The sequence below is a fragment of the Schistocerca piceifrons genome, chromosome X (genome assembly GCF_021461385.2).
Source record: "Schistocerca piceifrons isolate TAMUIC-IGC-003096 chromosome X, iqSchPice1.1, whole genome shotgun sequence".
Lineage (NCBI taxonomy): Eukaryota > Metazoa > Arthropoda > Insecta > Orthoptera > Acrididae > Schistocerca > Schistocerca piceifrons.
Window position 1 is genome coordinate 230,868,955 of NC_060149.1, and position 26,051 is coordinate 230,895,005.

Genomic DNA, 26,051 nt, shown 5'->3' on the forward strand with positions numbered 1-26,051 from the left:
CCTCGGAAATGTCAGCGAAATCAGCACACAAACTCAATGTTTCTCACCAAAGGGATTTATGGTGGGTCCTGAAGATCGGTGATAGTAACCACGTTGCAAATAACGAAGTACTGAGAAGAAGTGGTCTATGCTGCCTGCGCAGAATCGTTGCTGGAAGAAGACTGGAACTTGGAAGGTATATTGTACGCCTAAAAGATGGGCGAATCCACAAATTAACACTGTTGCGGAAATTAACGGATGGACACAGAAGCAGAGGTAAACCTCGTAACATCTGGAAACGAATCTTTGCAAAGATCTTCAGTGGGAGGAAACTGAAAACACAGTAGCTGCTACAGTTCGCTGGAGAAAACTTCTTACCCGATATGCTGACTAGCACTGAAGGTACTAAGTCTAGGGCAGAACCAGCGAAAATAATAATAAGTTTCTATATAATTATAGCCTTAAGTTGCTAACGTTAAAGAGCGTGAATTCCGTTCAACAGAGCTCCTGTACATTTTCCACTGAGACCATCAACATTTCTTTGATGTAGTTGTATTTCTAGGAAATGAAAAGATATCTTCTAGATTCGTATTTTCTGTTGACAGTTGACAGAGTTTGTTGAGATACCATACATCATCACTTAGAAGTAGAGTCTGAGTATTCAAGACCGGCAACTACACGCAAGTTGTATAACGTACGCTATGTGACATTGGTCTGACTTCTCTGCATTATAAGACTTGATTAGTATTTTTAACAACGAAATCTTCAAAACTGCAAATAATGCATTCCTAAAACACTGCATATTTCCAACCAAAATAACCAGTAACCGATTGTGCTTTTACCTTGTTTTTCGGATTCAAGCTTTTAAGAGGCGTAAAATGTTCTCTGATTGCCGCCACCTAAGAATGAAGATTTTATGTTTTATTCTTTGCAGGTGGTGGCCCCACAGCTTGTAAATATTTGAAAATTGTCATATCCCAGAACTGCTAAGAGCTTATGATTAACTAAACCTTCATTCACTACCGGTTTTGATCATCTGATCATCTTACAATAGCATTACATTAACTACAAATGCCTGTATGGCAATTTTCTTACTATGGCGTCAAATAAAACGAAATCCATCCTGTATAATGTATTTATCCAATGAAGGATGTGGCACGGGATAGATTTTATTTTTATGAAATAATTTTAGCTGCTTCAGTCACTTTTTACTAATATTTATTAGCACGAAGCGTTTCGGCAGCATACTGCCATCATCAGCTGTACTATAGTTACACGTACATTACATTATTCTGAAGTATGATGGATATTGTTTTCTGGAGGAGCCAGTGAGGTTATGTATCGCAATTTAACCCAGTATGGAAAGATATATTAATTTTATTGTGTACTCAAGCAGTTAGTATGTTTAAATCATTTCAATAATGCATTTACTTAGCTTTTGCTGGTAATGTATTTGTTTGACATACAGAGCACAGCAATAAACACATCATCTTTCTTTGACGTTTTCACACTCAGATGTTTACATCATTTGAGAGACTGCTAAGATAAACTTATTTCAGTTCCTACGATAGAAGAAACAATGAAGATCGAATATTTTTATAGAAGTATATTTGACATGGCACAAATTAAACAGTTTGATTATTTAATCTGTCTTAGTTATTCAGTAATGTTTACATACACAGTGCTTGATTCGTAAAGAAAGAGGGTCCAGTACTGTGGCCTTCCGGGAAGATATTTCTGAGTTTTAGAATTCTTGAAACGTTATTTTGACGCGCTTCTGTGCATTTTAAAAGTGCGACTATAATATTTGTACTGGTAAAAAATAAAGTGCTGCCGTGCCACATTTCAAGATCTGCGGTTCTTTGTTTCTTTTTTCATCAGAGCTGCGAACCATCACAAATCAAGCACTATGTAAAACGTGCACTTCACAGTGGATAAATGTTTGAAGAAATTCACATTGTTATTTCATAACTTATCATAGTTCACCATTTAGCAACTTGTCACCATGTACTGTGCCACCAATTAAAATTTCTAATCTTTCGTAAGTCCATTTGTCCTTCCTTGTCCATTTTATGTAGTATATGAAGATCATCGTAGTATCATGGAATGGGTGGCCAGTGTTCTTTATGCATATATGTACTGCTAATTTAGTGTAATTTTTTGCGTGGAAGGCATTTATGTTTTCGTTGTACCTGTTTTTGGAAGTTTCTCCCAGGTTGGCCTGGGAAGAAGGTTTTGCATGTCTACACACTGTTTTGTAAATGACTGACTAAATCAGCCAGCCACATAAAGTGCACTGGTCTCCAATCCATGATATGGCAAATCTTTTTCCTATATTATTTAAAACAGACAAAAGACTGCAAATGAACTTACGTGAAGAATTAGAAATCTTCTTCATTCGACACAAGATATAAAGAGCACATTATGGGCATGGAAATACGGTACAAACCATTCAACATTTGCAGGCCACCTTAAACAGGAATACCCCAGACCAAGCACTGTAAAAGAAGATAAATAAATACTTCAATCCAGACACGGTACAAAATAACTGAAAAAAAAAAATCATATATAATGATTGCCTAACTTCATTCTCTCATTGTCTCTTCCCCCTCACCCCCCCCCCCCCATATCATTTCACCTCCTGCTCCTCACTCTTTCCTCCAACGCTCCAACGCACTCTCCATCCCACTACTGTACACTTACTGTTCACTCAACTTTGCCTTATCCCCTCCTCGACCTACTCCCACTACGATTTTCAATTCCACCACTACGCCATTTCTCTCTGTTCGCTAATTAAATACATAGCAACATAATTAAAAGGAATAACACACAACTGCCAGTATTACATCAAACGAAACTAGTGAGAAAGTTGGCAACACTACACAAAACACAAGATACATATCTAGCCGAAAGGCTGCAAATAAACAGTGGAGTACTACACTGTGTTGTGTTTAACATTAAAAAACGTATAGTCCTGCAAATCAGTACGGGAAAAGGCCGGAATAAACGGTGCCAAACGCAGAAATAACCCAAAAACGTTCAAGTAAACGGCGTTTCCTGATATGAGCGAAAATTCAGACATGAAATTCCATAAGTAAAAATCAACTTCTCGTAACAAACTGTTTCTTGATCTAGAAACTAAGTGAAATTGTAAGTCTCTTTCATTACAAACGACTGATGACGTTTCGTTTCAATAAAACGAAAAGCCTTTGGTGACGAAAAAAAGTTGGAAATTTGTGGTAAATTCCTATGGGACCAAACTGCTGAGGTCATCGGTGCCTAGGCTTTTCTAACTTAAATTAACTTACGCTATGGAAAACACACACACCCATGCCCGAGGGAGGTTCGAGCCTCCGACGGGGGAAGCCTCGCGAACTGTGGCAAAGCGCCTGAGACCACGCGGCTACCCCGCACAGCTTTGGTGACGTAACAAGCATTTTCTTTTAGTTGCAAAACAGAATTAAAATATCCTCAATAATTAGAAATTTTCGTTCATGGGACACTGCATGGTAACAAGTTGCCGAATGATAAGCTAGAAAGTAACAATGTAAATTTCTTAAAAATTTTCTCCATTGTTAAAAAAATCCTAATATTACTGTATAAACAAGACATACCAAATAATCATACTACTTAATTTGTGCCGTGAGATAAATACACTTATATAAAAAACATTCGATCTTCATTGTTTGTACTATTTTAGCAGCTGAAATAATTTTATCTTAGCCGTCTCTGAAATAATGTAAACATGTGAATATGTAAGCGTTAAGGAAAAACGGTGTATTTATTACTATGCTCTGAGAATCAGACAAACACATTTCCAGCAAAACTGTAAGTAAAAGACACTAACGAAGATTTAAACATTCAACTCGTTTAAGATACTTACTCAATCAAATATATCTTTCTGTAGATGGTTCAATTACTGGCATACCCAGAAAATAATACTCAACATACTTCAGATTAATGTAACGTACTGTAACTATATTGTACTTGATAATGGCAGCAAGCTGCTGAAACGAGTCGAGTTAATAAAAATATCAGTGAAAAGTGACTGAAGGATAAAACTTATTTTATGAACTTAAAGAAAAAGGGTTTTATTTTACTTGAAGCCGCAGTAGGAATGTTGCCAAACAGGCTGTAGTAAGTAATGTCATGGTATCGAAAAGTGAACAGATGATCGCAACCAGTCGTTAATAAAGATTTATTTTATCCGAAGCCCTTAGCGGTTCTGAAATATGACTTTTTTAAGAGGTTTTATACGTTCACAATATTTTACGTAACGGAGAGCGGAGAATCTGTAAGGAATTTGTGTTGTGCTATTTGTCTGTGCCTCTGTCACTGAAACCATCACGTTGTCAAGGAAAATGTTCGAATGCACTTCGTTCTGTCACCGTCCGGTATGTTTACTTCCAGGAACTTGATGACATAACAAATGTCAGTTTCTCGTTATATACTGTGTTAGAGTGCCCTACTGCTCTGACACACTTGGGCAAACAGTATGTACTGCAAAAGTAACTGAGCTCTCTTCCTCATGCACCTCTGTTTATATCTAATACTCATCCTCTGATGTAGCGAAGTTTACGTGCTGTATAGCACCAAACTTTTATGAAATGGTAATATAGCTATTCCCGACGACACACAAGAACAGAATTACTTTTCATGAAACGAAGAACTTGTCTGCTGCATCGACTAACTACAATTATGTTACAAGTGAAGGCGATAGAGATCCAACTGTGCAACAAGCATCTTGACCGAGTCAGCAGCTCTACAAACGTACGACGCATAAAAGCGGGAGCTAGGTGCTAAGGAATACGCCGAGTTGTTTACCTTCCAATGCTATCTGTGGCGCTACAAACATCACTCCACCGCAGGCAACGATATGATCTCTGGTAGTGTATGCTAATTCGTTGACTTTCACATGGCGTTACCACGACGTAATTCATCTAACTGTTAGATATAAAATCGCACGACGGCATCAGTTACTCTTGACGAACACGACGGAGGAAGTCGTAGTAAACGTGCGTTATCATTTAAATTTAAAACGTTAAGATGGAGGATTTGGAATTCTCTTGTCCATATTTGTGGATAACTCTCAAAATCAACCGTCGAAGCTAGAGCTGAGTCGTAACTTCGCGTCTCTTTGAGGCTCAGTCAAAAATTTTAGGGGTAAATCAAGTCTCTTTATGATGTTAATTGCTACTGCAGAGGAATACTAGAACGGTTTCCTGAGCCGTATGATTCTGCTGTTTCAGATCGTCAAAAAAATGGTTCAAATGGCTCTGAGCACTATGCGACTTAACTTCTGAGGTCATCAGTCGCCTAGAACTTAGAACTAATTAAACCTAACTAACCTAAGGACATCACACACATCCATGCCCGAGGCAGGAGTCGAACCTGCGACCGTAGTGGTCGCTCGGCTCCAGACTGTAGCGCCTAGAACCGCACGGCCACTACGGCCGGCTCAGATCGTCAAACATAACGTTGTCCACACGTTAACGAGGAAAACTTCAATACAAGATGGATCATCTGAATATAGGGAATCGTTTGTAGGCGCTCCGAGGGCATTATGCCTGAAATTCAAACAGTTTCGCTGACGCCATTACATGCCAAAGTTGTATTGTAATACGTGTTGTTATAACTATGCCGAATGTACATGACTACTTATAGCACACTGAAGATAGTTACGTTGTTAGCTGAAATCTGTATGTGCAATCAAATACAAAGGATGTTACGACTGATGCTGATCATCTTTCTGTCTTGGATTAGATCACGATGGTGGGGCGCAATTATTCCCATGACACCAAACCTGATGAGTTAACACATACTTTGGCGATGTACGTAACATTCCATATTATGGACAGCTTTAAACACTTGGCACATGCCACAGGTTGCGTTGTCCTTACATACTAACTACGTTGGGCAAGTCATTCATGGTAACCATTGTGCGTAGGGTTGGGGAATGTACGGAAGATCTTCGAGTCGAAGGTACCATGCCTTGAAATATTACAGCAGAAATGGAAAGCTGAAAGTCGCTATGATTACAGTCAAAGTTCAAGCTGCTCACTTCATCAAATTGCTGTATTTCTCACGGCAGTTGCGCCCGCATTACTCACTCTTTTTGGAATTCGTTAAATTCAAACGTCATTACCTCACGATAATTGATAACACACTATCTGAAATTAAATGTCTTATACACCGTCCAGTCACATTGACATGACAACTTATCAAAATCCTTAATTGCGACCTTCTGCAGCGCGAACCGCTGCGAGGCGTGCAGGAAAAGAGTCAATAAGGTTCTATATCAAATGGCTCTAAGCACTGTGGGACTTAACATCTGAGGTCATCACTCTCCTAGACTTCGAACTACTTAAATCTAACTAACCTAAGGAGATCATACACATCTATGCCCGACGCAGGATTCGAACCTGTGACCGTAGCAGCAGCGCAGTTCCGAACTGAAGCGCCTACAACCTCTCGGTCACAGCAGCCGGCAATAAGGTTAAGGAAGGTAGCGACGGGATAGGGAACCATGTCGACACCAGTGCAGGGTCCAGTTGCGCTAGGTTTCTCGGTCACCGTCCTGTATATTTACTTCCAGGAACTTGATGACATAACAAATGTCAGTTTCTCGTTATATACTGTGTCAGAGTGCCCTGCTGCTCTGACAAACTTGGGCAAACAGAGGGCTTCTAGAAACATAACTTAACTATCATCGCTGTAAAAGACAATATTCCTTTGACGACTCTGTTAAGATTTACGGGTGGGTAGTTAGGGTTTAACGTTCCAGAGATATAGATAGACAGATCACTAGCACGGTTATGGTCTGTGCAGACCGATCGAGGTGGTCCCACAGATTCTCCATTAAATACGCGTTTGGTGGGCAAGGGATTACGGTAAATTCATCCTGATGTTCTTCGAACCACACACGTGACCGGCGAGCTGTGTGACACGTTACATCGTCCTGCTGCTAGACGCCTTCGTGTAGAGGAAAATTAAACTACATGTAGCGGTGGACATGGTTCCCAAGGATAGATGCATGCTTGTGTTGATCCAGTGTGGCTTCTAGAATGACGAAATCATCCAGGGAATGTCGCAAAAGCATTGCCGACTATAAGGCTCCCTCCTCCGCCCTGGACCATTCCGACGATTGTTGCAGGGTGTTTGCTTTCAGACATTTCACGACGTACTCGCCAACGGCCATCTGTCCAGTGGAGCATAGAACTATATTCATCTGAAAATCCCACCTGTCGCCACTTAATGGAAGTCCAGTTGAGGTAATGGCGTGCACTTTCCAGCCTTCGTCGCCTATGAACAGCAGTCAGCATGCATGCATGAACCCTGCCCCTCATGAATGCAGGAGGGCTACTGTATGTAGAGCGACACTCTGCGGTGAGAAAATGTTCAGGGTTCGAGTCCCGGTCCGGTATACAATGTCAGTTACCAGAATATTTCAGATTAGAGCGGAAATTCATTCTTGAACGGATTAGTTTACAAAATAACTTTTGCTGCTACCAGTCAAGATATTTTTGTATTTATTTCTTGCACGACGTATTTTGGAAAATGGTTTCCATTTTCTGGTGCGTTGTTCCGTATATTATCACATTTTTGCGTGATGTTTTCAATGTATGTGGAGCTGCATTTTTTCAAAAACGAACACAATGTTTTTTACAGGAGCAGGCGTTTGCCAGCAATTTCTAATGCAGGAGATAAAAATTATTCAGAATCTTTCTCTCTCAACAGTTCGACGCACATTGTGAATGATAGACCGTGTCGTGTTACAGTTACACTCCATCTGATTGTATACAGATTCAGCATGACTCGATAGTTGGGCGCTCTTAATTGTGTGGATGTTGCTGCTGCCAGGTGGGGTAAGCAGACCGTTTTTATTTGAATTAATGAGCTTCATTGACGCCTCGCTAGAGTCTGAGGGAACTCAAGTTGACGTAGAGTTCATATGGGTGAGGAACCGTAATACAGTTAGAGTGCTGCGGGTGTGTCAGTGGTTTAACATTAACAACAGTTTCGTTTCTACATCCTTAAACCTCAATGAGCCGCGGTTCACTATGAGGTAAAGTTTTTAAGGAGGGTTATACCAACTTTGTGATTTAATCATTTAAGTCAATCTCGCCAGTCTCTGAAATTTCCCCCCATAACGCTTAAAAGTACTCACTGAAGCAAGCACAAATTTCTCGATACCAGATCAGTGGCGGAGAAGATGAGCTCCCGGGGATTGGGAACTAAAGTTTCGCAGAACACTATCCTAGTCAGTTCTGATTAGTATCATCCCCGTTTGAACTGGAAGTGTTGGATGCTGAATGCTTCTAGCAACATAACTTAACGACCATCGCTGTAAAATACAATATTTCTTTGGCGACTCTGTTAAGATTTACGGGTGGGTAGTTAGGGTTTAACGTTCCAGAGACATAGACAGACAGATCATTAGCACGGTTAGACAATGATGCGGAAAGTAGTAGTCACGAACCTTATCGAATGCTCTAACGTGCCATTAGCTTAAATTAATCTTGTGAAAAGTAAATGCTCCACAATGATTAAAATACGAGAATAATGGCTCAAATACTCCTTCACTTCATTCGGTAATTTATCAGGCAATGAGATATTACTGAAAACGTGACCCGACCAACGACTATCATTTACATTGCCTCAACCCATATATCAATACCGACTCCGCAGAATATATGGAAAAAATTTTGGAAATTTGTGGTAAGGTCTTATGGGACCAAATTGCTGAGGTCATCGGTCCCTAAGTTACACAGTACCTAATCTAACTTAAACTAACTTACGCTAAGGACAACACACACATACCCATGCCCGAGGGAGGAGTCGAACCTCCGACGGGGGGAGCCGCGCGGACCGTGATAAGGCGCCACAGACCGCTCGGCTACTCCGGGCGGTGTACAGAAAAAGGCAGAAGCAGAACAAAAAGATATACTACTCACAAAAAAAATCAGGAAGTATGCGGAGTATGTTTAAAGCTATCTCATTTGCGTTATTTATTTAGTGTTATGCGGCTACCAGGCATTTCGGTTGTAGTTAATCACAGAAATTTTAGCTAAGCGCATTATAAGTCCCCAGAAATGTATGGTGAGTCAAGCCCTGTTTCAGCCCACTGTTTGTATTTTCTCCGTATTATCTAGAACCTTGTTGGTAGTGGTTGGACTCTAAGTGAGAGACTGCATCTATCCAGTTGAATTCTAGATTAGTTCCAAGTGTAAGCATACGTCACAAGACGTATAAATCACAACAGTTAAATAACTACAACTAAGTGAATGAGATATATACATAAACGGCACACATTTCTTATACTAAGCATGCAGATAAAATGTCGTTAAGTTTCGGTTATCATTTAGAGTTGATCAGGAATCGGAAACGAACAAGGTTCGAAGAAAGAGAACTTATTTGACGAATAGAACAAGCAGGTAAACCGACTACTCAAAGGCATTGTACAGGCTGCGTCCAAAAAATAAATGCGTATCTTGTAAACCTTCTCTACTTGTTCTCTGATCTTCTCTGATAATCGTGATATTGAGTGTGCTTAATCTAAATCACCATCGCCATTGACAATTTAAAACTGCACTCTCTCGTTTTCACAACTCAAAATATCACTTCGTTTTATGGTATTCGCTTCACTGTACATAATTACTGTAGAAAACACACCGAATGTGAAACTACACACAAGAGTTATTAGATATATGAACGTTCCTTCAATCTCCACATGATCAATGTCCTTTCCAGCGGAATTTCGGTGGCCTTTTCCTCCCAGTTGTTGAAATCAGCTCTGATATTTACAATTTCTTCCAACCATGACACGCCTTGCACACCCCACTACATCTGAAATGAGGGTCCAACCCACCCTATCCATGCCACCTGGCGTACCCTTCATCGCCTAACACTGCTGTTGGACCGTCCCCAATGGGGAGCTAAGTGAGGTCGAACGTGAGCAAGTTGGTGCTTCTATGATGAGTGATTCGTAGCCAAGGTAGCCGAACGTTTTGGCGTTTCAAGAGGCACCGTGTGTGGAATTTATACCGCTTACAGGAAAGCGGAAAAACGTCATCCGCTGAGTCATAACGTGGGCGAAAGTATGTATTGAGTGATCATGACGGACAGACATTGGAAAGGAATGTGAAGAAAAATAAAAGGACGACATTTGCAAAAGCCACTGCAGAACTGAATACCGCCCTCGCGAACCCTGCAGCATAAAAACAACACGAAGAGAGCTGCAGAAGCAGGGAACTGTACAGCGAGCTGGAATTTCAAAGCAATTCTTCACTGACGCAAATGCCCGTAATAATTGTGCGGAAATCATAAAGCCGGAACTATGAAGCAATGGAAGGAAATCATTTCCTCGGAGAGTTTTGTTTCAGTGTTTCCAACTTCTGGCCGATTTTACGTCCCAGCAGTGACACATGGCGGGGACTCGGTGATGATTTGGGTAACCATATCCGGGTATTCCATGGGCCCTATGGTTACTGTGCAAGGTGATATTGCTGCCAAGGATTATGTGACCATTGTGGATGATCAGGTCCGTTCCATGGTACAATGTTTCTAACCTAGTGGTGATGTTGTGGTCCGAGACGACAGGACTCCTGTTACACATCTCGCATCGTCCTGAACTGGTTTTGTGAGCACGAGGATGAACTGTCTCCTCTCCCCTGGCCAGCACAGTCATCAGATTTCAATATTATTGAGTTTTTGTGGGCTACTTCTGAGAGAAGGGTTCGTGATCGCTATTCATCTCTATCATCGTTACCTGAACTTTCTACTATTTTGCAGGATGAGTGGTATAAGAGTCCCTTGTAAATCATACAGGACCTGCATTTATCTATTCCGAGCTGACTGGAGGCCGTTTTGTATGTCAACTGGTTTCCTACACCGTATTAGGCAAGTTGATTTGCTGTGCTTTTGGGGTTTCCACGTTTTTCTCAACACATTGTACTCATCGAGTAAAGACCGCGAAGACAAGACAACAGAAATGAAGGCTCGTATGCAATCATATAGACAATTGTTTTTCCGTCGCTCCATTTGCGAGTAGAACAGGAAAGTTAATGACTAACAGTGGCACAGAACATCTTCCTCCATGGACCGTATGGTGGCTTACGGAGTGTGTAAGTAGATATGGATATAATGGAAATGAAAACTGCGAGAAATTTGCTAAAGAGACTACTGTGGTGGAAGTGTTTGTCACTGCCTATTACCGTTTTTCTTGTTCATAAGTTACTCCATAGCTTAAGCTGTTGGTCTGACAGATTCGTGCTACTCAAGACTTCTACGACCACAACAAAATTGATCCAAGTATCTTTCTTTTCCTCCAGAAATTCTCGTGAACACGTTTTGCACCCGCCTCCTCGAAAAGAGTTTTTCTGTTCTGCAAAAACATTTCCCATCACTCAGATTCCGAAGACAAACGTCTAAAGCTATTCCGATAAATATGAATATAGCACCCCATCTCAAACCCTCATCTAGCTATACATCTCTACGGTAACGAATAAGAACATGTTCAACATGAGTAGGAACTATTGAAAGTCAAAAAGCTTTTGTTTTTTAGTGTAATGTATGTCTACTCTGCATTGCTGGAAGCTTTGGACCTAAATGAAACAAATATATGTCAGTAACTGTTGCTTTCTGAAAGTTTATGGGTGTTCTGATGCCTGACAGTTTCACGGAATTAGCTTTTGTGGTGAATAAGCTAGGAAGAATTTCACCGGAAACACGCTGAAGTTCCATAGTTCTGAAACCTCCTGGCAGATTGAAAGTGTGTGTCGGACAGAGACGCGAAGTCGGGACCTTTCTATTTCGCGAGCAAGTGCTCTACTAACTGAACTACCCTAGCACGACTCACGACCCGTCCTCACAATTTTACTTCCGTCAGTACCTCGTCTTCTACCTTCCAAATTTCACAGAAGCTCTCCTGTGAAATTTGGAAGGTAGGAGACGAGGTACTGGTGGAAGTGCAATTGTGAGGAGGGGTTTTGAATCGTGCTTGGGTAGCTCAGTTGGTAGAGCTTTTGCCCGCGAAAGGCAAAGGTCCCGAGTTCGAGTCTCGGTCCGACACACAGTTTTAATCTGCCGGGAAGTTTCAAATCAGCGCACGCTCCACTGCAGAGTGAAAATTTCATTCCGGTTCCATAGTTCTGTAAATTTTCTTTGATGGAACTCGGAATCACGGCGATCTAATAGATGAAAGAACACGTCTGTGAGCGGCGGACAACGCCTCAAGAGTCTGCAGCGCTGTGCGGAGTTTTTACATCAAGCTGAGGCTGGACTCGGCCGGTTTTCTCTGGCGGACGTTAAGCACGCGGCCGACAATTTGAACAGACGCTCCCACACGCAAGGCAGAAAGCCTGCGGGAGCAAAGGTTACGCCAAGTAGGAGAAATGTAGTTTTATAACTCCTTTAGATGGCAAATGTGCCTTCTGCATCTACACACATGCTCTACAAACCACTGAGGAGTGCATGGCAGACGGTACTAAACACTTAACCATATTTGTAATTATGAACATATGCAGACAGCCTTGTGATGGATAGGGCAACCATAGTTATGAGTAGTCTTCTTGGGTTTTAATAAACCGCTTCAGCTTATTTTATATCACTGGCGGTTTCATGGCACTAAGAGCCACATCTTCAGATGAACAGGGTAACTAAAACACTAGAGTCAAAAAGCTCTGAACTTCGTACCCAGTAAGAGACAACACGAGGTCACGTCCTCTGTTCCGTGATTGCGTATAGACCGGAGAAGCGGCCCCATCTAACATGTTGGACTGGAATCAATGCATCCAGCTGTTTTATTCGTTGACGTACCACCTCTTAGGGGTGTCATATTTTGACAGACAACGAATGCTTAGTACAAAGTTTCGAGCTCTCATGTTTTAGTTATATGTTAAACAGCTGAAGCAGTTTATTAATACCGAAGATATTGACATGTGGTTCTGTTTTGAGCAAACACAAATTCTTCTCATTTATCATCCACGGAATTTGTTGAAGAGCTTACTTGGAAACCTCTGGAATGGCGCTGACTGAGATATTCATCTTGTGGCTGAAACTCACTTCTGTCTGCGTTTCCTTTATAACGTATTACAAGGACCGTTCAACAAGTACTACAACACACTTTTTTGTCGGCCGGTTTAAAAATGCGGAATTTGTTACGGAACACCGTGGAATATTTCCACCTATAGTTTCATGTAGTTCCGATAGCTGGTAGCGCTATACTTAGCCTTCAAAATGGCGTCTGTAACGGAGGTGACTTACAAGCAGAGAGCTGTCATTGAGTTTCTTTTGATGGAAAAGTAGAGCATCTCAGATATTCATAGCACTCCGTCTTCAGGCCACAAGTGGCCCATCGGGACCATCCGATCTCCATGTCATCCTCAGTTGAGGATGCGGATAGGAGGGGCGTGTGGTCAGCACACCGCTCTCCCGGTCGTTATGATGGTTTTCTTTGACCGGAGCCGCTACTATTCGGTCGAGTAGCTCCTCAATTGGCATCACGAGGCTGAGTGCACCCCGAAAAATGGTAACAGCGCATGGCGGCTGGATAGTCACCAATCCAAGTGCCAGCCACGCCCGACAGCGCTTAACTTCGGTGATCTCACGGGAACAGGTGTATCCACTGCGGCGAGGCCGTTGCCACAGATATTCATAGGCGCTTGCAGAATGTTTACGGAGACGTGGTAGTGAATATGACCACTGTAAGTCGTTGGGCGAGGCTTCTGTCATCCTTGCAACAAGGTCGCGCAAACCTGTCCTATCTCCAGCGTGCCTGCCCGCGGCACACAGCTGTGCTACACTCACGAAATTGAAGAAACGACTTCAGGATGTTCGTAGACACAAAACTACAAACGAATTTCTCCTCCATGACAACGTAAGGCCTCACACATGTCTGCGCACCTGAGAGAAGCTCACAAAACTTCATTGGACTGTTCTTTCTCATCCACCATACAGTCCGGATTTGCCACCTTCCGATTTCCATCTGTTTGGGCCAATGAAGAATGCTCTTCGTGGGAAGCAGTACGTTGATGATGGGGAGGTTATTGATGTAACAAGACGTTGGCTCCGACGTCGACCAGTAGAGTGGAGCCGTGCGGGCATGCAGGCTGGGTGGTCACCCATCCAAGTGCCGGCCACGCTCGACAGCGCTTAACTTCGGTGATCTCACACAGTTTTAATCTGCCAGGAAGTTTCATATCAACGCCTACTCAGCTGCAGAGTGAAAATCTCATTCTGGAGGGGCTGGCTGGGCTGGCTCTGAGCACTATGGGACTTAACATCTGTGGTCATCAGTCCCCTAGAACTTAGAACTACTTAAACCTAACTAACCTAAGGACAGCACACAACACCCAGCCATCACGAGGCAGAGAAAATCCCTGACCCCGCCGGGAATCGAACCCGGGAGCCCGTGCGTGGGAAGCGAGAACGCTACCGCACGACCACGAGATGCGGGCCTCTGGAGGAAATATATGTTTGCTCAAGTTACAAATGTATTTCCATAACTATATAACCATTAAAAGGTGCCTTAAGGCCGCAACATTGAACGGAGATTATGTTAAAAACAGAGTTTCGTAGCCAAAAGAGTAGGGAATAACATGATGTATTGGAATCCTTAATAAAACCGAACTGCTTTCAGAAAAAAGTGATGCATTACTTACTGAACGTCCCTCGTAATGGAGGAAATACATGAAACTTCCTGGCAGATTAAAACTGTGTGCCGGATCGAGACTCGAACTCAGGACCTTTGCCTTTCGTGGGCGAGTGCTGTACCGTCTTTTTCTATTTTTTTCCCCGTAATTCGTTGCGTTTGGTCTAGGCGGACGTCACATGACATCCGTTAAAGTTGATCGTTGATTTCTTGACTCAGGATTTTTTATTACAGAGAGCACGCAGCCCTCTGTCTGAACATGCTGAGCTACCGTGCCGGCACCATCTGAGCTACCCAAGCACTACTCACGCCCCGTCCTCACAGCTGTACTTCTGCCACTATCTCGTCTCCTACCTTCCAGACTTCACAGAAGCTCCCTTGCGAAACTTGCAGAACTAGCACTCCTGGATGAAAGGATATTGCGGAGACATGGCTTAGCCACAGCCTGGAGGATGTTTTCAAAATGAGATTTTCACTCTGCAGCGGAGTGTGTGCTGATATGAAACATCCTGGCAGATTAAAGCTGTGTGCTGGACCGAGACTCGAACTCTGGAGCTATGCCTTTCGCGGTCAAGTGCTCTACCGCGAAAGGCAAAGGTCCCGACTTCGAGTCTCGGTCCGGCACACAGTTTTAATCTGCCAGGAAGTTTCATATCAACGCACACTCAGCTGCAGTGTGAAAATCTCATTCTGGAGGGAATATATGTTTGCTCGAAGTACAAATGTATTTCCATAATTATATATTTGGAAAGAAACACGGAAAAAAGTGCTCTTCAACCACAAGATGAGTACTACATGTTATGGTTTATCCCTGTTCCAACAGTGTACGGAGCACAGGAAGAATAACTACTTAAGTGTGTCTATGTGCGCTATCATTTAGTCTAATCTTGTCTTATATACACACGTCAATGAAACTTTTGCATCTTACAGATATGTCGTGCAGGTACGATGCTATTGTTACTGTTTCTGTACCTACAGGTAGGCTACCTTTGATGTTAATTGTAAACATATACTCAGTTATTATTCGACCACAATATTACTGCACCTGGGGATGAGAACGCCTCTGTCGGTTTACCGTGAGCCACCACGTAATTGAGGTTGATAGTAAAAGCACAACTCACCTGAAAGCATTGACAGTGGTTTGCGTTTTCCTTAGACCCCTCCGCTTGTTTAAAGTAACGTCCCGGCGTGTTTCCAATTACGGCTAAGTGCATTAATAGCGTGGTTGAGTAGTACCACGAGCATTTCCTATGGTTAGAACGACGCACTCGACTGAACTGCAGCATTTCAGTTGAAAGTTAGGCACCAGTAGAGTCACATTAGGGCCGTCCGTGGAACAGTCGTGCCACGAAGCGAAGTCGTAACCACTGATCGGGTCTGCATTACCACGTGACGCGCAGAAGGCTTGTAAATCAGCGAAGTTGTTCGAAGCGTGCACCGGAGTCAAAATGATGTTGTGGGGACATGGAATCGGTTGCAATTGACAGGTGCTGTTGAGGACTTAGCTGCACAGGCCATGCACGGCACACAGGCTGATCAATATCTACGACTTTTGAGTCAAAGGAACCGTGGACTGAGCGCTCGAGAACTGAAGTCGGCGTTCGAAGAGGTTACACGACATCATGTATGGCATCAAATTGGTAGGAGGCGATTACATGATTAGAATATCAATTTCCGATGACCATTGTGAACGTCATGTCGTATACCACATCACCATGGGCTCCGTTACAGACGGGCAAACAACTGTGCAGAACGGACGCCCGAGGATTGGCGTCGGGTATTGTTTACGGACGAAACTCGGGTCTGTTTGTACCCTGATAATCGCAGACAACGTCTTTGGAGACAACCCGGTAATATTTAACGCCCTCTGCACTGTGTTCCACATGTGGAAAAAGATGGTGGCGGAGTGATGTTTTGCGGTGGCATTATATGAGGCAAACATAGATCTGTTTCGGTTCTTGAGGCTCTATGGTACAGGGACAAGAATCTGCAACCAATACTGGGACCTTATCGCCAACATTTTGGTGACAGTTTCGTCTTGATGGATGATAACTCACATGCACGTCGTTCTGTCATCGTGAGCACATTCCTTCAGCATCACCAGGATGGAGTGACCTGCCTCTTCCCCGGACGTGAACACAAACCAGAATGTCTATAATCGATTGAAACGAACTATTTTTGAACGTCGACAACGACCACGTACTCTGCGCGACTTACGCAGAATCGTCATTGAAGAGTGGGCCAGTTTGGACACGGGCTGGCTTGATGATCTAATCGACGATATGCTACGGCGGATTCATGTACGCATCCAAGCAAGGGGACGTTTCATCACGTATTGTCGTTGCCCAGGAGTGCTGTGAGAAACAGACGACTTTGTCGGTACACAACTGTATTTCTTTTTATTTCATGGTCTGGACACATTGCAGATGAATGTACACACATGCCACAGCATCAGTTTTTGTTTTCTGTGCAATGAATTCCGAAATCAAGAGATGATACAAAACTTGTGTTGATACTAGCGCATCTGGCAATGCTTTGCAATTGCTAAATCTCTATAAGAATTGGATGTACGTCCTGATATCCTCTCTCTGTCCATTGCCCCTCCCTCTCTCTATCCATCTCCTCCCTTTCCAATCTATGTCCGGGACTTAACATCTGAGGTCATCAGTCCCCTAGACTTAGAACTACTTATATCTAACTAACCTAAGGACATCACACAAATCCATTCCCGAGGCAGGATTCGTACCTGCGACCGTAGCAGCAGCGCGGTTCCGGACTGAAGCTACTAGAATCGCTCGGCCACAGCGGCTGCCCTCTCTCTGTCCATCCTTCCTTATCCGCTCTCTCTGACTTCGAGTCTCGTTTATTGTTACTGTAAATTCAGATTCAGTAGCAGTATTCTAATCATAAGCCGATAAGCCATAAATACGCTTTCCTTGTTTTCTGTGAAAACCGACTCCGAGGAAGAAAACAAAACAGCTCATTGCTGTGCATACAATTTTTGTTTAAAATATATATGGTAGGAACAATTTGCCTATGGGTTAAATGTTCTGCAATCTTAATTAAAACTGATTGCGAGAAAGAAAACAAAATGACCCGTTTTTATAGCAGGGCATAGCGCAACATTTTCTTTCTCACTGTCGGTCTTAACAGAAAACCCTTGAAATGTTGAAAAAAAGTATGTGGTTCATTACTGTCTGAACGTTTATTACATTGTCACATAAAAATATGAAGTAAACAGGTCGAGAACATCTAGAGATTTTTGATAGCACTGTTTTACAACCGAACATGTAAAAATTTCGAATAAATCAGTCAAAAACTTTTCGAAATTTTTGGTAACGAAATTTCTCCTTTATATATTACATGTATATTTATACATGAGATATATTAAAAATGTATAGCCTATGACCTTCCGAACGTTCATTGCAGTATCGTGCAAAAGACATATCGAGATTATTTGTAACAACGTTTCCCCTAGATTCTTCACATAATGCTAGTTCTTGTAACTTTGTAAGTAGGCATTCGCGGGATAAATGGCATCTATCTTCAAGCCTGCTCTCCGGTGAATCATACAAACCTGTGACTATTTGTCACTGCCCGTCTTCGTGCACGTTCAATATTCCCTGTTAGTCTTTTACAGTATGGGTCACACACGCGTGAGCCTAAGATGGATAGCAAGTGTGTTTCCTATGCAGTCTGCGTTGTAGGCTACTCCATTTTCCCAGAATCCTGCCAATGAACCCAACTCTGCAACCTCCTTTACGTACGACTGAGCGTATGCGTTCGTTCTATTTTATATCCACTTCTCAGTAGCTAGGCATTTCCATTTGATGTTTGGAGGACGACGATGGACAAGAAGATACAGTAGCAGTAGCTTGAAGGACTAGATAAAACAACAGAGAAGCTGCTGTCAGCAGTAAGTGTCCAGTGTAGCGACGCGTCTCCCAATTTTGGCATAATGCAAATGAAATAAAGATTTTTGTTCTGGCCATCCTGGTCGATGTATCTCACGTACTACGACTTGGTTAAGTTTTTCTAATACGTCGAGAAGAATGTAATATTTCTAACAATTGGAAACTGACTACAAGAAATTGAAACCTGTCAGTAAACACGTCAAGAAAGCTGGTTATAATAATAGTAACAACTAAAATTAAAATCAATTCAGTAATATTATGCGAATTCAGTACAGTGAAACTAAACTAAGGAAAACACTGTTTGAATGCGTTAAAAGGAAAAGTATTTGTATATAGGGGAGACCGTGAGAATTTAACGAGCGGGGCAAGATGTCTGATCACTTGATTTAAGTTCATAATTACAGGTAGCGTACGGGTACTACAATAACTTCACAAGACGAGGCACTGCAAACTCGTACAGTGGGGCAGCTGCCGCCAGTTCAGTTGATTGCAGTTACATATCCTGGCGTGTTATGATTTTCAAAGACTTCAACACAAACTCCTTTGAAGTTTCAAGGTAGATATTTGATTTTTCTTATCTATACATGACTGCTTCACGCAATATGCTTTTCACAGTCACAATTCATTCATATCCTATTCTTGTTAAATTCAAAGACTTCTTTATACATTCAAAGACTTTCAATGTAGATAGCTTGGGGTAGGACGAATGGGGAAAGCTGAGGACATCTAATGTATTAAGCACTGGTTATTGCAAAACATCCACAGCCGGTAACGCAGTTATTGGTTTTTAAAGACGTAAGCACGAGTATGCTGCAGGGAAAAACACACAACGTGTTCTGGTGCCAAAACTGAAAATGTTCGTAACCAGGCTGCAGCACCTAAAAGGTAATTCACAGTAACTCCTAATTTATCTTCTGATCAACAGCGGGTACAGAAAAATAAAGAATCAGTACCTTCAACAAATTATGCTCCCAATGCGCCGAAGCAGCGCCGAAATATTTTTTATTTCAAACCACTGTACGCAAAGTGCAAGTATTTTAAAAATCTCACCTATGAAACAGATGTTGGTTGATAACGAAACACACAAGATGGGATAAGAACGTTTAAAGTGACAGACGAAAACCGGCAAAGAAAATAGAGCGTGGTGTCCAGCAAGTGCTGATATCTGCGTTGGCCCTCCAGCAAAAATTGCCAAAATGACTGTGATTATATTAAATAAAAAACTATGAGACTAGGTATAATAGAATAGAAGTTCGTTGTATTAATAAACACAAAGAAAATAAAGTTTGAAAAATGAATTAATTAAAAATGATTCACTGTTAACATCGCCAAGTTGCCCCAGTTTCAACTACTTCCACGAAAGAAGTGCATACAAAAATACTTGCGCGACCCATCCTAGGTGTTTGGTCAAATGTGTGGGATCCATACCAAGTAGGAATGACAGAGGACACTGAGCGTATACTAAGAATGGACGGTAGAGTGTCACAGAGATGCTGAAAGAACCGAATTGGCAAACCCTTGGAGATAAACGCAAACTATATCGTGAAAGCCTACTTAGAAAGTTTCTAAAATAAAGTTTCTCAATCTAGGAATATACTACGGTCTGCAATGTATCGCTCCCATTAAGATCTCAAAGACAAGATTACACAAATTACAGCGTGCACAGAGGGGTTGAAGCTTTTATTGTTCCCGCGCTCCATACGTGAATGGTACGGGAAATAGGCCTAATAACTTATACAATGCGCAGTACCCCCCGCCATGCAATTCATAGTAGTAATAAAACTACCAATAATATACATTTCAACAAAGTCAAGGTAGGTGACGCCATGTCCACTAACGAGCCGAAAGCTTTAGAAACTAGCGTAGAAACTTCAATTACGACTGGATGTAGAGAATAGTTTAAAGCGTTAGTGATCTTCACGAGTGTGCTACACACCTCGCCAGTAACATTAACTCTGTTCATGGCAGAAGGTACTTTTTCTGAAGAAGAAATTCGAGGGCTTGCAAGCATTCCCTTCGTTGAAGTTCAAAGTTTTGTAGAACACTAGAAAAAAGGGCACTTGCTGACATTAGACAAGCATCGTAACTAACATGTGATAAGAGCTTCCGATTTAGGTCATCGGTGAGCGCTTGCAGAAGAGCGCCTACCGGCGTTACGTCACGCGCTTACGCGATATCGCCGCGCCTCGTAATCCTCGACTGCTCGTTATCTGCCGTCTGGTATCTATTATGCAACGCGCTTCCCCGTTTCTTACATTCTTCCCACCGCTGTTACGTTTGAGTGGGAAACGTAGCGCACCATTATACGGTAGCTATAGAGTGACCTAACTAGAAGTCTCAAACAGTTGCCCACACAATGTCTTCTCTATTCCGCACCGACAATGGAACTCTTAATGAAATTTGAGGAAGGTATCTTTCATCAGAGAATTCGCAGTATTGTACGGTAGGTAGCATCCTGTGACTGGTCGTTCTCAGGAAACAAATAAGAAGTTAAGCAAACGCAAACAATAGCGTTTTCGCTATCACTTGGTCCAAACACGTTACTGATTTTGGTTTGCTGACAAACATGGCTATCCCAACCAGTTTAGGGGATATGAGGTCATAAAAACAGAGTAAAACTACGTACCTCATAGTAGAAATAAGTTGCCTGGCGCCAAGAAATATTTTAATTTATAACACTTTTAACATAAAGGAGACTGTCCCTCTCACATTAATGTGGTACAAATGCACACAAATGTGATAGCAACAAAATTTCCACGACTCTTTCTGCCATCTTAGCAAAATCAAAGAAAAGCAATTTATATGAATTTTAGGCAGACAGTGAACTGACGCGTGAACTGTCTCACCTTAAAGGAATTGTGCTGATTCCAAAACTGGTCTTAGATTATCGGTTAGAACCATATTTCCAAAATTATGGATAATTCAATATTGATATCAATATTTTCCTAATCTTAATACACTTGATGTATTTGGAATCCAGTTGTACGTGTACAAGATCTTTTTCTTCTGACTTTAGTTGATGACCTATATATCTGAAAACGTTGTTTAATGGGTTTTTGCTACTGCGCAGGAGATTCCTTTGTCCATACAGGATAAACTTCTGTAATTACCAGGAAGAGTATGGGAAACTCATTATCTTGTAGTGATCTCTAGTTGTTATTGGTCCTCAATTTATGGTAGCAAAACATGAGATAATGGATTTATCTGGTTTCAACATCTGAAATACAGATTTCTTGCAGAGATCTGAAAATACAATTTCGGAAGGTTTGTTTGGCAACTGCGTAGCGCCTAGAACCGCTCGGCCACCTCGGCCGGCTATTAGATCCTTCAGGCCCTCTCTTACATTAAGCCAGTGTTTCACACATAAGGTATTTTTTAAATATTATAGATACCTAATAAATAACTATACTCTAAAGTGTGACAAATAGTAATAAAATAGTATTAATGAAATTAAAATGACATGAACGTTTGCAGAGACAATGTGAATAAGTAGTACTAAGAATTAATAAGTTAATATTAGTGGTATTTCTACCACTACTGGTGTTACTGCTGTTGCTGTCATTAATAGTAATAGTAATACTATTAATAGTAATAGTAATAACAATAATAATAACAATAACAGTGATCATGGCAGATATAAAATGTATTTATAGGTGTACAAGAGTGAAATTTTCTCACATAAAGAGTCCTGAGTGAGGGAAACTTTGGTAGACTGCCCCGGCTAAGTGCGCTGGGAACTGAGGAAGATGTGGCTGGAAAGAAGGACGGACTGGGGTAACAAGTGTGTACAGGGACAAAGATAGACATTACCGTTGCTTCAGCGAACTAGTCATAGCTGTCTCTGGAAGCTGGAGATATTATTCAGTTTTCTAACATAGTGCAGAAGGTTATTCTCTTCTTGTCCGAACTGCCAATTGTCCACGTTCCATTTCTGTACAAGGTAACACTCTATAGAAATACTTTCTGAGAAGACTTTGTAACACTTAGATTTGTATTCGATGTTAATCTTTTTTTTCTTTTTTTTCTTTAGCAACGCTTTTCATTCTGTTTCCAGTCTGCATATTATGCGATCCAGTCACATGTCACATTAATGCGACACCGCCCGTGTTCAGCGTCAACGTTCAAATGGTTCAAATGGCTCTGAGCACTATGGGACTTAACATCCGAGGTCATCAGTCCCCTAAAACGTAGAAATACTTAAACTTAACTAACCTAAGAACATCACACACATCCATATTCCCGAGACAGGATTCGAACCTGAGACCGTAGCAGTCGCGCGGTTCCATACTGAAGCACTTGGAACCACTCGTCCACAGCGGCCGGCTCAGCGTCAACGTGCAACTGCAACAACCACTCACAGGCAGCAGGTGGTAGCACTACCAGTGGAGGGTATATAAAGCGTGATAGGGGGGGGGGGGGGGGCAGGAAAAACAGTGCAGTCGTTATAATGTGGAAAAAACGGAGCGATTTATCTGACATCCAGAAGGGTATAACCATTAGTTTTAAAGCCAAGGGTGGACACATTTCCAAAACGGCTAAGTTTGTTGACTTTTCCCGCGCCACTCTGGATAAAGTACACTGTGCGCGTCAAAATGGCGCTATCCAACACCGGTGCCGAGGAAACTGTGCTCTACCACGGGCCATGGGTGACAGGATGAACGACGGCTATGGAGACGTGCACGAGCGAATAGACGTGCAACTGTTGCGCAACTGACAGCCCAGATGAACCAAGAGGCTACCAACAGCGTCGCGTTAACGACTGTTCAGCGATCGTTGATCATTTTGGTCTCTGGAGCAGGCACTGATTCATGCACCCATGATGACTGCTGTTCATCGGCGATGAAGGTTGCAATTTGCATCCCAGTACCGCAGTTGGACGCCCACTGAGAGGCGACAGGTGGCGTTTTCAGATGAATCACGTTTTATGCTTCATCGCAGATCGACCCTGCATCAAGCATGGGAAAGGTCCAAGCAGAAGGAGAGAGTTTTATGGTCTGGGGATTGTTTTCGAGGCATTCACTGGGTGATCTCGTTAATCTGTGAGGCATAGTGGATCAACACTAGTATAAATCCATCCTTGGGGAAAATGTCTACCCCTACGTTCATTTCCGATAACATGTCACATAGGTCGTAATGTACGTACGTGGTTCGAAGAGCAGAGTAAACCCCTTTCCATAGTACTCCTCAGATTTAAACCAAGTCGAGAATGTGTGGACCATCTCGAGAAGGCTGTTAACGTCATGCATCCTCAACCGAGAAACCTGGAGCAATTACCCGCGGAACTAGGGTAAGCACGACCCCACATTCCTGTCCGTACCTTCCAGAACCTCATTCACGCTCTGTCTGTACGTCTCGCAGCGGTGCGCGCTGCAAAAGGTGGTAATTCAGACTACTCACAGGTGATCACATTAACCCTTTCGTGAGCCGTGGGAAACATTCTTCCCACTACAATGAACTCGCTCCTAGTCCCGTGGGACTCACAGTTCCCACATCTGTACGGTGCTACCACCTAGTGAACAGTATAGGGTACTACTTCCAATCGGAAGTACCCGCCGTTTTTGCAGTACCTTCGCGCAGAGGCATTGTATAGCTGAGTGTTGCTCTGTAGAGGAGCCTTTCAGTGCTGTTTGCGTGACATTTTGTGATGTTTTTCCTTAAAGGTATGGTATAAGGTAAATACTTTTGATTTACCCAAATTTATGAAGGAAAACGTAAAATTGGAACGAGGAGAATTCCAGTATGAAACAAAAAGAGACATTTCTGCAGCAAATTGGATGGATAATCGTCCAGTCACTTTCCTGTCCTCAATTCATGACCCGTGAGAAACAGCCACAGTGGAAACGAAAAACAAGGATGGTACTAGTACAGAGATTTCTTGTCCTGAAGTTGTGGCAGAATACAACAAAATAATCGGTGGTGTCGATAAGTTTGATCAATTACGAGAAAGGTATGCTATTGGCAGACGTTCTGTAAAATGGTGGCACAGGATATTTTATTTCCTAGTGGACGTTGCTACAGTGAACAGTTTTATCCTGTGGAAAATTAATAAAAGAGAAAGTGGACAGCATGATCAGCTCACATACAGGATCCATCTAGCCAGACTGATCGCTGGCTTCTCATCCCAAAAAAGGCGTGGACAAAAACCTGTCTTTCTGGCGAAAAGGGGTAAAGTACTTGAAGATTTTCGTCATGTGGCTGTAGGGGAGCATCAACCCATTTTAGGAGGAACCTACTGGACCTGCCGTCATTGTAGTATCAAAGCTGCGGAAAAGTGCACTCGCTGTGTTTGTACATATTGTCAAATACCACTTTGCATAGACCCATGTTTCAGGAAATTTCATGGCAAGTAATTGTGAACAATCATTGTAACAAGAGAAGTAAATTTATCAAATAAATATGACATATATTGAAAAAGTTGTTTTTGTCATTTAACTCCAAGGAAGGGCAGTGGGAAGAATACTTCCCACCTTGTTGTGTGACCTCACTTTCACAGTTGGAGCAAATTTGATATTCTGTATCATAAATATACATATCTGTTAACTACTATCTGCTCTCCATTCATTAAAAAAAACTGTTCAATAATTTTGCCCACGAAAGGGTTAATGTGACTGGACAGTATTTACTGAGGGAGATCATTCGAGAGTCTCATTCCTGCAACTGACAAAGATTTCGAAAAAGAGAATCCGTAATAGAATGGGACAGAAGGATTTCGCTCAGATGGGAACGACTGTTTCCGCTGTGTTGTTCGGACAAGAGCGCTAATGGACATTGTACGTTGATAAGACAGGAGAGGAGACAAGGTGTATGGCAATAACCGCAGGCTGCCATTTGCCTTGTGCTCCACCTCGTGTATCTGAACAGCGACGTTTCTGACTCTAGTGGTATATCGCTGACGCTACGGTAATCTGTTCCTCCTTATCTAATCACATAACTTGAAAAGCTCTTACTTCAAACAGTTTGTCTTGATTTTTCATGACATTGAGTGCCGAGTAAACGAGCGTAATTGATTCTGGTTTGACAATACCAGTTCCTTTACATCTGTAATTATGCAACTAGCTTTCTTACAAGTTGATCAAAAGAGTCAAGATGTATGTGTAGTTACATTAAGAAAGCTGCGTGGAAGTTTCACAAAAGCCTAGTGTGGCGCTCTCCGGGAGACGTTTTGGTCGTCCTAATAGAAATGAATGTTTTATTCGCGCTTCTTGGAAACATTCCCGCGAAGTATTAGTCCTACGCTTTAAGATAACTGTCTGATATAGTGTGCATAACTGTTGTGTGTTCTTGAAAAATGCAGCGTTCTACTGACGTTGTTGCACAGCAAGATATAACCGTACGCATCCTTTCAACTTAAGGGGAGGCTTACTATCTTTGGCCCGAAAAAAGCATGTTCCTTGAGAATTTTTTTCTCGGGATGTGTTATAGATATCATCTCAAATTTGGTCAAACTGTTTATTGATATTTCCTCTTCAAACTGGACTTTTTTCGAGTGGAAATGTCGAAGAGCAAAG

The 26,051-nt window shown here is 42.1% G+C and overlaps 1 protein-coding gene and 1 non-coding gene across 3 annotated transcripts in view; both read left to right on the forward strand.

The window, feature by feature from the left end:
• LOC124721210 overlaps positions 1 to 26,051 on the forward strand; it is a 526,868-nt gene that overhangs the window by 161,496 nt on the left and 339,321 nt on the right. The window lies entirely within an intron of this gene.
• On the forward strand, positions 11,976 to 12,050 carry Trnas-cga. Its single transcript has one exon. It is a non-coding gene; the product is annotated as a tRNA-Ser (tRNA).